This window comes from Calidris pugnax, unplaced genomic scaffold, assembly GCF_001431845.1.
Source record: "Calidris pugnax isolate Ruff unplaced genomic scaffold, ASM143184v1 scaffold32, whole genome shotgun sequence".
Taxonomy (NCBI): Eukaryota; Metazoa; Chordata; class Aves; order Charadriiformes; family Scolopacidae; genus Calidris; species Calidris pugnax.
This window is the reverse complement of record NW_015090783.1, coordinates 2202102-2214324: the sequence shown is the minus strand read 5'-3', so window position 1 is coordinate 2214324 and position 12223 is coordinate 2202102. Positions and strand designations below refer to the sequence as shown.

Genomic DNA, 12223 nt, shown 5'->3' with positions numbered 1-12223 from the left:
CGGCCCCGGCGGGCCCGCGGCGGGTGCTCGGCCGGTACCTCCGGGCGCTGCCGCGGCCTCAGCGGGGTCGGGCCGCCTCGTCCCCGGCGGCGGGATGCGTCGGCGGTTAAAAGTTTCCCGAATAGAGGAGTCAATGACAGGGAGGGACAGGGTGGGCTGAGCCGAGGGGTCTGCGGGCGCTGCAGCCATCGCAGCCCGCCGCCTCGGGATAAGGATCCGCCGCCTTGCCGGTGTGCCGAGGGGCGGCTGTGACACCGTATTCCTCGCGGTGTGCCCGTCCCCGTGCTGGCGGGTCGCGGGCGGCCAGCACCTCCCTCCCCTGCTCTCGGCCGGGGGGTTCCAACCTCGGCAGCCGGGGCCGGGCGCCCTCCGCGCCGGGTAATGGCAGGGGGGGACCTTCTCGGTAGGTCGTGGCCGGACGCGCCGGCAGCCTTGGGAGCGCCGTGTGTGAGGCCAGAGCGCACCCTGCCCGCCCCAGAGCCTTCGTCCCGACCCTCCTCCTCCTCCTTCCTTTCGGATTTCAAGGAATTGGGCTCTGGCAGCGGCACCGGGCGGGGGTTCGTCGTGTTGGGGGGGGGCTGTCCGGGTGCAGCCTCCCCGGCCGGGGCAGGAGGTGGATGAGGGGTGAGCCCGGCAGCGGCCTGGCACAAAGAAACGCCCTTCGCTAATTACAGCTGAGGAAGAACCCGGTGGGTTTCGGGGGCTCGACATCCCCTCTGTGGTCAGTGAACGGTGTGGCGGGTGACTGGAAATGGGCCGCGCTCCTGAGGTGGTGCCTCCCCTCGGGAGGGCAGGAGATGGAGATTTTTATCCCCTCTAGAAAGGGGAGCGGCCATTCCTGAGCTGGACCACGGGGATCCTCTCTGCTGGGCCTGGCAGTCCCTTCTCCTGCCCATGGCTTGACAGAAGGGGCCATGCCTGGTGTTCCCCAACAACCCTGGGCTCCGTTCTGGCAGCACGAACAACTTCAGCTTTTTGTTGAGCTAAATCACATCCTTCACCTCCTCCCCAGCCCCTCGCGCTCCACAGCAGGAGCCAAAGCACAGAGGAGGCATGGAGGTGCTGAAGGCCATTAGCAAAGCCAGAAATGGGGAACCCCTCAGAGCAGTGCCCCGTTCAGTCTGCCACACAACTCGGTCCTGTCACCTTTCATGTTAAAATGACGTGGCTGAGGCAAAGTTCATTTAAATCGTGTATTTAAGAATAAAAAAAAAGGAAGTTTCTTCCTGTGTTAGTACCTGCTCTAAAGCGAGAGTTTCCGTCTTCGATGTCCTCTGAGCGATGGGAAGCAGCTCAGCGGGTAATACGGTGCCAAAAAATGTCTTCAGTCTTTGAAGACATAATCTGCATGTGCTCAGCTCTGTACATGACAGGGGTTCAACAGGACAATGGTAACTGATCAGTCTTCCTGGACATCAGGGCTTAAACAGGAGGTGGTTTGACTGCACGTCGAAGTATCTGTGGCCTGTAGGACTCCTCATCCCCTTATTGCATACTAATTCCCTCTCCGTGCCCACATCTTTTCCCTCACGCTGTATTTTTATCACGTAGTTTATTTTTGTCGTGACTGCCTCGTGCTCCCGAGTAACACAAGAAGACTGACTGCGTTACAGGGTTCAGCGCTGCCTCCTGAGTGATTTTTTTTTTTTTTTTTTTTTTCCACTGTTGGGCAGGAGGGTTCTGTTTGCAGGGCAGTCTTTCTCCCGGCCTTTGGCAGACCTCGTGCCGGCGGCGGTCGATGGATCGCTGTGTAACTGGTTGTTCTGACAGGTAACCAGCTCCTTGTCCTGGCTCCGGGCTGCTCAGTAATTGAAACACCTCCTTGGGATATACAAAAATAAAAGAATGGCCAGGCATGAAAGCACTACTTGCAGACTTGTCCTGGCCTGCTGGGGTTTTTTCACAGGAATGCTGCTTCGTGGTCCTTGCAATGTGTTCTGATCGTGGCAGCATCTCTGAGAAGGGGGGAGAGAAAGGAGCAAGCGAGGGCTGGAAACGCAGCTTGGTGTGCTTCGTGCTTTTGATAGAGCAGGCTTCTGGTAGGCTGCTAGGTTTCATTAATCATATTTAAGTTTCTGTCACTAACTTTTAATTAAAAGCATGGTTGATACCACTTTAATGAATGTACGGATGTTAGCCATCTTCATGCATAAAAATGCTTTTTAATTCCCTTACTATTCCCTTTATGGCACTTAGATGCTTTTGTTACCATTTAAACAGCATACAGTAGCAGCTGTTTATCTTTTTAATATAACTTTTTCTTGCATCTGTGTTCAGGAAACAGTAGTGGTTTGCGTAAACAATTCCCTGGTATCCTTTAACAATATTTTTTTAAGTAACTTGGCAGAAAGGGTCATAAGTGATGTCTAAATAATGAACTCCAAGGCTCTTGGTGACAGTAGCCCTCAGCCTAACATAACTCTGCCAAAATTCTTAGTTGTTCCTCATGCTTCTGTGAGGTGGTGAGGAAAGGAAAAAGCCCTCAGTGTATGACTTCCAATTCTGATGAACTTAACAAGGATCTTTCCCCCCCAAATGATAACTTCTTGTTAAAATATCCTTTCTATTTTGGGTTTGCCTCTGATGGTGTATTTCAATGCGTTTGTCGCTTGTTGTGCATCTAACAGCCCAAGCATTTATTGTGATTTACCATCTGGCGTGTGGGAGTTTTATCTAACTTCTCATTTTAGTTGACAGCAACCGGTTTGGAAAGACCTTGTCCTGATTTTCTTGGTTTTTTTCTTTTTTTTTTTTTTTAAATAGAAATTCTCAAAACTTACAACTGACAGTGGTGCTAAGGGGTTTTGAATTTAAATTATCTCTTTTTATTCACAATTTGTTTCTGCTTCTGCAAGTTGGTCAAATAGAGAAGCAGTTCATCCTTCAAGCGAGCTAATTTAAAGAAGGTTCCTCCAATTAGTCCAAAAGAGCATTAATCTTCCCCCTACGTTCAAATAAAAATGGTGTCATTCAGTTGCTGTCTTGGCAGCCCGACTGGAAGGCTTCAGAAAATGGCAAGTGAAAGCTGATGCTTCTGAGTGTAGTTTAACTCACACCATTCATGCCTATCCACGGTGATGTCCTGTTCTAGGGTCAGCAGTCCATTGAGAAAGGTTGGTTTGTTTGTTTGTTTTCACGTGATGGTTTTTCTTTGAGGCTCCCTCTTACTCATTGATGCCTCATTTCAAGGAGAAGGGAGGAACAGAGAGCAGTGTCTTTCTTCTCTTTATTTTCTTAGAAAGAAAAAGCAACATCTAAGCCCCATGGTTTTCTTAATAGCTAATTTGTCTAAATGGTGAAGATGCCTTCCAAATTAATTTTAAAGCTGTCTGACAGAGTATGATGCAATTAATATTACTGCTTATCTCCCCAAATTAGTAAGATATGTCTAAATTTAATTTTGAGCCTGAAAGCCTCTTATAAACAAAAATGTTCTGTAGTATTCAGTGTGAATGGAAATGGAGCAATTAATGTGGGGGGAGGAAATATAAAAAACACTTTATTTTTAACTTTGTTTCCTGAGTGTTGGAGGAAATCCAAATGCCACAACATGGTTCTGGGTTAGAGGAGTCTGTGTGAACTCACCCAGGAACTGAAAGGGAACGTGGCTTCTCTAATCATGGTGTCCATGCCAAGAGTCCTATGAAATTTTAAATCAACAAGGCAGTGAATGATATTTAGATGTTCTTAATGTAAGACGAACAAATAATTTAGCATGGGGCTAACTCAGATCTTATCCCTTCAGGGAGTTTTAATCAGCGTGATGCCAAGTCAGTATGAAGAACTTCTCAAGTCATACTCCTTCATTTTCCATAGGCAAGGTTTTTGGGGTTTTGGGTTTTTTTTAGGTTTTTGTTTGTTTGGTTGTTTTTTTTTAATTAAAATAAATCCTTAGAAGCTCACAGCAAAATGCTTCAATAAATCCCCCTGTGGGACTTAGAAATCAGTGGGGAAAAAGATATCTTTCTTTTTGAAGGGTGGCTGTGGGGATCCAGGGGACCTCCTGAGGGAGGGCAGTGTCTGTGGGCAGAGCTGTTTCCCACTGTCCTGCAACCCTTCCTGAGCATGTCGGACACAGGCTTGAGCTTCAGAGGGGAGAAGAAATAAGAGGTTGCTTAGGCAAGTGGAGATAAATAATTATTGAGTGTATGTGGGTGCAGGGAGCTACGTGATTTGCCATGAAGGAGCAGGAAGAAATCTCATGAGCATAGGGCTAAAACCTGCCCTGGAGAGCTTGGGCACATCTTAGGAGATCCCAGCACAGGAGATGCTGGCTTTGCAATGAAAGACCATCTGAGAGGAGAGACCGTGCCCCTCACAGAGAGGGAAAACCCACTCGGGCGATCACAAGGGTAGAATTATCTTGGGTTTGGAGCTGAAGGCAGCCCAGGCCAGTGCTCGGCGTGGAAAGCTGCAGCGAAGGCGTCAGCCCTGTCAGAGTGCTCTCGGGTTGAGGAGTGAAGGTGTCGGGGTCATTGCTCCCGCGTCCTCCTGCCCGCTGCCTGGCAGAGGGCACATACCAGCGCTCTGACTCCGCAGCTCCAGTGCCACCGAGGGCAGGAACAGAAAGCAAACACCTCAGCTGATTAAGAAGTGCTCTGGGCAGAACGCAGCTCTCCGGGTAGGAGCGTGGGCACACCGAGCACCGGCTGGGTCAGCCAGCAACCATCGTGGCAAAGGCTGATCTTCTGCTTCTCCTTACAGAGCTAGTGCTTGGGGACTCCAAGTTGGGATTTTTTTCTTTTGACTTTAAAACAGCCTCTGGAAAATCTTGCTCAGACAGATTTGAAGAGCTACAACATCCAGAAGTCTGCATCCTTGTGGACCTCAAGTTTTTTTTTCACAAAAAAAACCCCAACCCTGAGCGCTGAGTGTCTTGGATAGCGAGGACTCTGCACAGCTTTTACAGTCCTGCCTGTGTTGTGTTTGGACAGCTGAGGTTGGTGAGTGCTGTGATGTTCTAAGCAGGAACCTCAAAACTCTCCTCCGCAGGAAAGCAGTTGAGCTTAGGTGAGTTGAAGGGACTCCCTTGATGCAACGAGGAGAAGTGATTTGCCACTCATCCTGTTCTGTTTCTTTAAACAGCTCAGCCTCCTGTCAGAGATCAAATACTGGGATTTCTACTCAGGGATTTTCCACCAGTTTCTATAGTCTCGTCATGGGTGGGGGGAGCAGAGATCCGGACAATGCAGTCATGAAACAAGAGGTAGTTTGCTATAGCTGGGAAGGCACATCTGATCCTTGCAGTGTAACAGGGAGGACTTGGGAAAGGGAATAGTGAATGAACAGCTGAAAGTTTCATAATTTGTCGTCTCGGCGGCGATTCTTGTAACGGACAGGGAAGTTAACTCCGATTTGTTTGGATTGCTGGCGCTTACGTAATGACCGTGGAGGTTCGGGACAGTAATTCAAGCATATTAGCTGTCTTAACCCACAGAGCAATGACCTGAGAAGGCGTTTCTCTTTAACAGCGCAATAACTAATTGGGAGGGTGGGAGCGTGTAATCACATCAGCGGGTTGAGCGCTTTGGCATTTCTTGGCATGTTAGGGGCGAGGCTGCCTTATCTCCAGCTCCAAAGTAGTTTGATGTTTGCACGACTGTTAACTCTGGATGTGTAGTGGGGCCTTAATTCCATTATGTGCTTTAAAAGGTTACGAAAGGATTTCAGGTTTTTATAGTACAGCCAAGGTAAACTGCAGTTCAGCTTCTGCCGTGTCCCGTGTGGGTTACTCCTGAGGAGCCTGGTTTGGGACTCGGTGGATCCCTCTGCTGCTTTTTCCAGACAATTTGGGCTGGAGTCAGAGTTATCGCTCCACAGGGAACCCTGAAGGGCCACGGGCATCTCTTAAGAGGTAAAAAATAATATGCCGCCACCAGCCACTAGATGTTTGGAATGAAGAGCAGAACAATTTTATGTATGCATTTATATGTAGACATGGTGCAATTATGTTTTATGTATGTTTGAAGACAATTCAATGGGAATAACTTAACTTGTGATTGTAACTTGTTTCAAGATCAATACAATAACTTAAATAACCTCCTCCTAAAGGTAGAAATGCTGCAGAATCATTTTCTCTATGTGGGTGGCTTACCTATTTTAATGCTACTTTTTTTTTTTTTCCTTTAAGAAGAAAATAGACATTTTATATTTATCATATCAGATGAAATTGAAATCTAAATATTTACATCTTCTTGCTGGATCTGAGGTTGAGCACCAGTTGTAGGCGTTGCCAAGCTGTTTAGTTGTCTCCTTCACTGAGTAGGTTGATTTTCTTCAGGGTGGTGGAGAGATGGAGCCTCATATTTCTGTCTATTATCTTCTAGCCAGTCTCTGCAGCTGGAAATACTTCCCTCTGTGGGCTTGGTGACCTGGCATTACATTCAGAGGGTGTTCTAGCCTAAACATGCTGAAAGCTAAACATGTGTTATCTCCAGCAGAATGCAGAGTTAACTGCAAACTGTGAAACGGGAGGGGGAGTTCAGGATACGAGTATGTAAATAACTCGGAGATGTTTTGTGAAAAAGAACAGAAGGGGAGGAAGGCCTCTCGCTTGCTTTTTTTCTGTTGTCCTCATCTCCTCGGTAGCTCTCTCCGTGGCTGACTTTCAGTGCTCTTTACAAGCAAAGGTGGAAGATCACTTCTGTTTTAAAGAAGGGTAAACCAGTAGCAGACGTCTGAAGTAGGAGAGACAGTAAAAAATCCCAGAGTTTTCTGCCTCCAGTTTTGCTCCATTGTCCAGTCCAACACTCAGTCTTCCTGGGATGTGCTGGCGAGGTGGCTCCTCTTGAGAGGAACCTTGTTTCCAGGTGGGCTGTTATTTTTTGGGCAGGGCTACTATGGTGCTTTCAGCCTCTGATCCACCAAAGTAAGCTGATGAAGAAGAGCAGATAGCTTGTCTGTTCTCCCTCTCTCCATTTTTTTTAAGCATTGTTTAGCCAGTCTCTTGGGACCCATTATTTGTCTAACCTGTATCTGGATTGTATAATATTGCTCCAAGTTTTCACTTCAACAGATGGTAAACACCTTCCAGCAAATATCCTCAAAAATGTGTTTAGCGTGGATGCCATGCACCCTTTGTCTGTTTTGGGACCACAGAACAATTTTTAATGTTCTCTTTTGCTTACATTTGATGCCTATAAATAGGCTTTTCAAAAAGGCACGTTTATCTAACACGCTACCTCTGTGAGAGGGAAGAGCATATTTGGGCAAGCCTAGTTGAAGGATTAACCTTTTTAGTACAGCTTCTGTGCATTGGCTCTGGCTTCCCAGTTTTAATCTATCATTTTGTTTAGAAGAGCAGGAGATGGTTTGACTTGCCTTGCACTTGGTGTGCACTTTGATATCTCTGCTTGATGCTCGTGCTCGGAGAAACAGTGGAATTGGAAATGCAGCATCACCGTGTTGGGGTGGGGAGGGAGAAGGCTCTGGGCAGTAAAATTTTTCAGACTTATAGAGCCTTATAAACTGGTTTCTAACAGCAATAACTGTTTATGCAAAGCTGTAAGGAAAACTGCTCCCTCCATTTCATAGGTGCTTTTTCTTCTGTGCCTGGCCTTCAGTGGACCCTTGTTTAGGTCAAGAGCCAGATCTACTGCACCGTGTCTGCAAAAACATCCTCTCTGCCTAGATAGCCCCAGTGTAGGGGAGAGAGCCTTTGTCTGTCCTCCTCCTGTCTTTCTCCTTCACGTGGTTGCCCTGGCAGGAAAAGGAGCTTGACATAGAGGGAAGAGTTCATGGTCTAATGGAGCATCTGTACTATCAAAGCTAGATATGTTAGAACACGTTTTTTCCCCCCCTGCTGTCTCTTACGGTGTCTGTATGTCATTTTGCTGACAGAACTTGTGTTTTAGTCCTTGTTATCAAAGTAGAACTGAAGAGGTAAGAATGTTTTTATCTTAAACGTCATTGCCAAAAATCATCAGCTAAACGGTGTTGAGAGACTATTTTTATTCCTGGTTTGAATGCAGAGTATAATTTGTCTTTTAGACCTCCCATTGTTCCTAAATCAAGTTTATGGCACCAGTAGCTAGGAGAGTCAGCTTCTGATTATAAACAGGTTTGGAGCCACCGAAAAAAACCCCTTGAAATCAGTTTGACAACTGTTTGAGAACCACCTTTTAAATATTCTTACTGAGTATTCTGCAGAGGTCTCTTGCAGCGATCTTGTAGATCTTGTAGATATCAGTCTTTCCTGCAAATTTCAGAAGAATATACGCAGGTAAGCTTTACAAAGCTTTTTAAAAAAAATACTTTTATGTGGAAACCTGGGATCAGCTAAAGAGTTTGCTAAAACTGGTTGTGCTGTGCTGATACTTTTATGTGGAAACCTGGGATCAGCTACAGAGTTTACTAAAACTGCTTGTGCTGTGCTGGGGGAGTCCAGTTGGTGCTCAGAGTGCCTTTGCTTTTGTTTGTGTCTTCTTGAGGTTAAATCCCTGTTTAGCCCCAGTGTAGGGGAGAGAGCCTTTGTCTGTCCTCCTCCTGTCTTTCTCCTTCACGTGGTTGCCCTGGCAGGAAAAGGAGCTTGACATAGAGGGAAGAGTTCATGGTCTAATGGAGCATCTGTACTATCAAAGCTAGATATGTTAGAACACGTTTTTTCCCCCCCTGCTGTCTCTTACGGTGTCTGTATGTCATTTTGCTGACAGAACTTGTGTTTTAGTCCTTGTTATCAAAGTAGAACTGAAGAGGTAAGAATGTTTTTATCTTAAACGTCATTGCCAAAAATCATCAGCTAAACGGTGTTGAGAGACTATTTTTATTCCTGGTTTGAATGCAGAGTATAATTTGTCTTTTAGACCTCCCATTGTTCCTAAATCAAGTTTATGGCACCAGTAGCTAGGAGAGTCAGCTTCTGATTATAAACAGGTTTGGAGCCACCGAAAAAAACCCCTTGAAATCAGTTTGACAACTGTTTGAGAACCACCTTTTAAATATTCTTACTGAGTATTCTGCAGAGGTCTCTTGCAGCGATCTTGTAGATCTTGTAGATATCAGTCTTTCCTGCAAATTTCAGAAGAATATACGCAGGTAAGCTTTACAAAGCTTTTTAAAAAAAATACTTTTATGTGGAAACCTGGGATCAGCTAAAGAGTTTGCTAAAACTGGTTGTGCTGTGCTGGGGGGAGTCCAGTTGGTGCTCAGAGTGCCTTTGCTTTTGTTTGTGTCTTCTTGAGGTTAAATCCCTGTTTCTCAGCACAGTTCCTCACTGTGACACCCAGGTGGGTGTCTCTGGACCTGTGGAGTGTCAGAGGCTGTGGCCAGGTGAGGTGTACTCAGCCCACTGTGGGTGATGGCCAGGGGGAGCTGGGTGAGTCTCGGGGTGCACAGACCCAGCTGGGGGAAGGCAAGGGCGACTAATTACTAATTGGTGCTTGTTTAAGTTTTATCCTTGCAGTCTGTATGGCAGCAGCTGGCCCCAACCGCCTGGCTTGGATAACTTGAGCAGTTACTAAAGGCAGTATAAACACAGGCACGCACTACAGAGCCCAGGGGCTTAGCATTGCAGTTATCAGAAGGTATTCCATCTGGAGGTGGAAAAAACAGCCCTTACAGGGTTTCTTTATCTCGAGGCTGGCAACGAGCGCAGAGTGAGTGACATATTTCCATTTGACTCATCTGTTGTCAAAATGGTGACACCCTTGAGTCACATTAAAAATGAGACCTTGTAGCTGAATTGGCACATCATTCTGGTAAGCACGGAGCAGGTGTTTGTCGTGGTTTTTTTTTTTGGTTTTGTCCTTATTAAGAAAATTATTTTTTTCCCCTCCCCGAGATGGGATGAAATTGATTAATGCTATGGCTAATGTTCTGGGTTAAAAATAACAAGAGAACCTGATTCAGGTGGAATGTTGGCCGTTAGCTGTAAAGATGTTTAAATAATCTGCTTTACAACTATTTAAAGCCCTAAAAATACAATAAAATTAAAAAAAAATAGTGCCCAGTAGCCAGATGGTTGAAATAGAACTCCCCACGATCAATGAGGCAATATGTAAATATTTTCGATCATTACCACAGTACTGCTGTGTTGACATTGAAATTCAAAGTGCTATTCCATGGGACTCCTCATTGATCAGCAGATGAGCTCTGATAAAGCGGAGGATAAAAGCACAATACTGAGCATTATTATGGATTGTGGGTTTCGTTTACAAGGACAGGCTTCCATCAAGGTCTACCAATGGATTTCAAACCCTCTTTAAGCATGTTACTGAGACACTCCGTTTCTTCCCTGGATGTCAAGTACAGATTAAATGGTGTATTATTTCTTGAGCTGTTTTATTTAAGGTGAAATACTGCAGAGTTGACTAATTTTTCTGTGCTAATTGCCACATTTATATGGGAAAGGGCAAGGTGGAAGCTGATGCAGAGTTCTCTGCTTGAAATATACCCAGCTAGAAATGACTGGAAAGTAATATAAATCAAATGGTTGAACTAAAATAAACTTTTGGAAAATAGGTCCTCCTAAAAGCAGGCTGTAGAGACCCTGTCTAGTTGATTCACTTAAAAATCTTCTCAGGGGTGATAGCATTCTCATGCATAAAACATGAAGTGCCTTTACCATACACAGGTGCTGAACCCACCATGAGGCTTTTTTTTTTGTTTTTCCCCTCCTCCCCTGCTTTTGTGCTGCTGGGAAAAGAATCTCGAAGGTTATACTTCTCTCAGAGGGGAGTTTGAAACTTGATTCTAAATAGATGCTTAGAAAAGCTGCTTTTTAAGATCTGAATCCGTAACTGCCCACCTCAAAACAACACCCTGCTGGCATGGAGCGTGGTGCTGCTGTTTGCAGTTCCTGGGATCCCACCGTGGAGGCAGGTCATCCTCTGCCTGGGAAGCTGAGATGTCCTGGAGGATGTGGGGAACAGGTTCCCACTGTCAAGTGTGCGATGTTAAATGTGAACTCTGCCCACTTCACATAGACTGATGTGAGGTTCATAAAAAGATCTTATAAGGGTGCATATAAAGTGTAGGTTGGGGTTTTTTTAATGTATTTTTTTGCATCCTAATCAGAGGAATGGGTTGTAGCACTTCACATCCCAGTCTCCCATTTCAAATAAGGGAATAATGAGTTTTAAGAAAGGCGGGAGAGGGCTTTGCAAATGAGAAGCTCATTATAGCTACAGCCCAGGCAGCTTTCTGGAAACATTATGCTGTTTGCTTTCTCTCCTTTCCCCTTGGGTCTGGCTGCTCACAAGTGAGGCCAAGACCCTGTGGTCCTCAGGGAACATAACCCCAGAGGCATTTCAGAGGGTCCAGATGCTACAAGCATCAGACAGGGGAAAATAGTTTAGGTGCCTTTCCAAGCTGCTCGTGTTTTCTAGTTAACTGCTGCATTTATCTTGCACGTTCATTAATTTCCTGGCACATACTGGAGCCTGTTCCTCTGATTACAGAGTTCTTCGGGATTTTGAATTTATTTCTTTCTGGCTTGCTGCTTTTTAGTTGTTCACTTACCTCCCCTCAGTGTTTTAGGGTGACTAACTGATACAAGAACAAAAACCACCTTCTCTGCGGATAAAGGGCTCTTGTGACTATCTGTGGTCTGAAACTGATGCTTGCAAACCCTGAGCATGCCATGTTTGACCACAGCTGACACTTGTTAGGGCTCAGTATTTATTAATGCAGATTGTGCAAAAGCAGTAGGCTGAGCTAAAGCAGCTGTGGTGTTTTAGGACTCGTTAGGAAGAGTTTTACCAGTTCCTTTATCCCTGAAAGATAGTGCTGTCGGTGTCTCTGTCTTTGTGGAAACAGCACGTGAATCTCGCCTTCTATTGCCGTTGCCCTTGCTTGGCAGGACTCGGATCTGGGGTGTGAGGCCACGATGTCCTGGTCTGTGGTTGTCACCAAATGTGTTTGTTCAGGCGGTGAGGTGGGAATTCTGCCCGTCCCACCAATGTGAAGTGTTTTAGTGGGTGGCAGTGATGGTACCTCCTTAGGAGCAAGGACTGAAAAGTGGAGCGCAAGGCATCAGTTAAGCAGAGAAGCCTTCAGAAGCCAGCAGAAAACATCGTATAATTAATTGCCCTCCGTGGAAAGGTAAATGCCAGTTCTGTTAGTGTCATGTAGTGTTTTCATGTAGTGCTAAAAATGAGCCGCTTGCCACCTGCTGAGTGGCACCTCTTCCTCCTCCAGATTTGCATGTGAAGCTGTCTGCTAATAGCTGTGGTCTACTTTGGTGTGCCTGCCGTGATGATGTTCTTCTAGCCTTTTGGGAACTCTG

The 12223-nt window shown here is 45.9% G+C and overlaps 1 protein-coding gene across 3 annotated transcripts in view; it reads left to right on the top strand.

Moving 5' to 3' along the window:
* The first annotated feature begins 5837 nt into the window (after positions 1 to 5837).
* The window catches only part of PITPNM2 (phosphatidylinositol transfer protein, membrane associated 2), a 135301-nt gene continuing 128915 nt past the window's right edge, over positions 5838 to 12223 (top strand). For 2 of the 3 annotated variants that reach the window (XM_014962044.1, XM_014962037.1), the window contains exon 1: positions 12017 to 12039. The gene's annotated coding sequence lies outside the window, so the exon portion shown is untranslated. Of the gene's footprint in view, positions 5855 to 12016; positions 12040 to 12223 lie in introns of those variants that run through there. The other variant, XM_014962028.1, reaches the window with a different exon arrangement.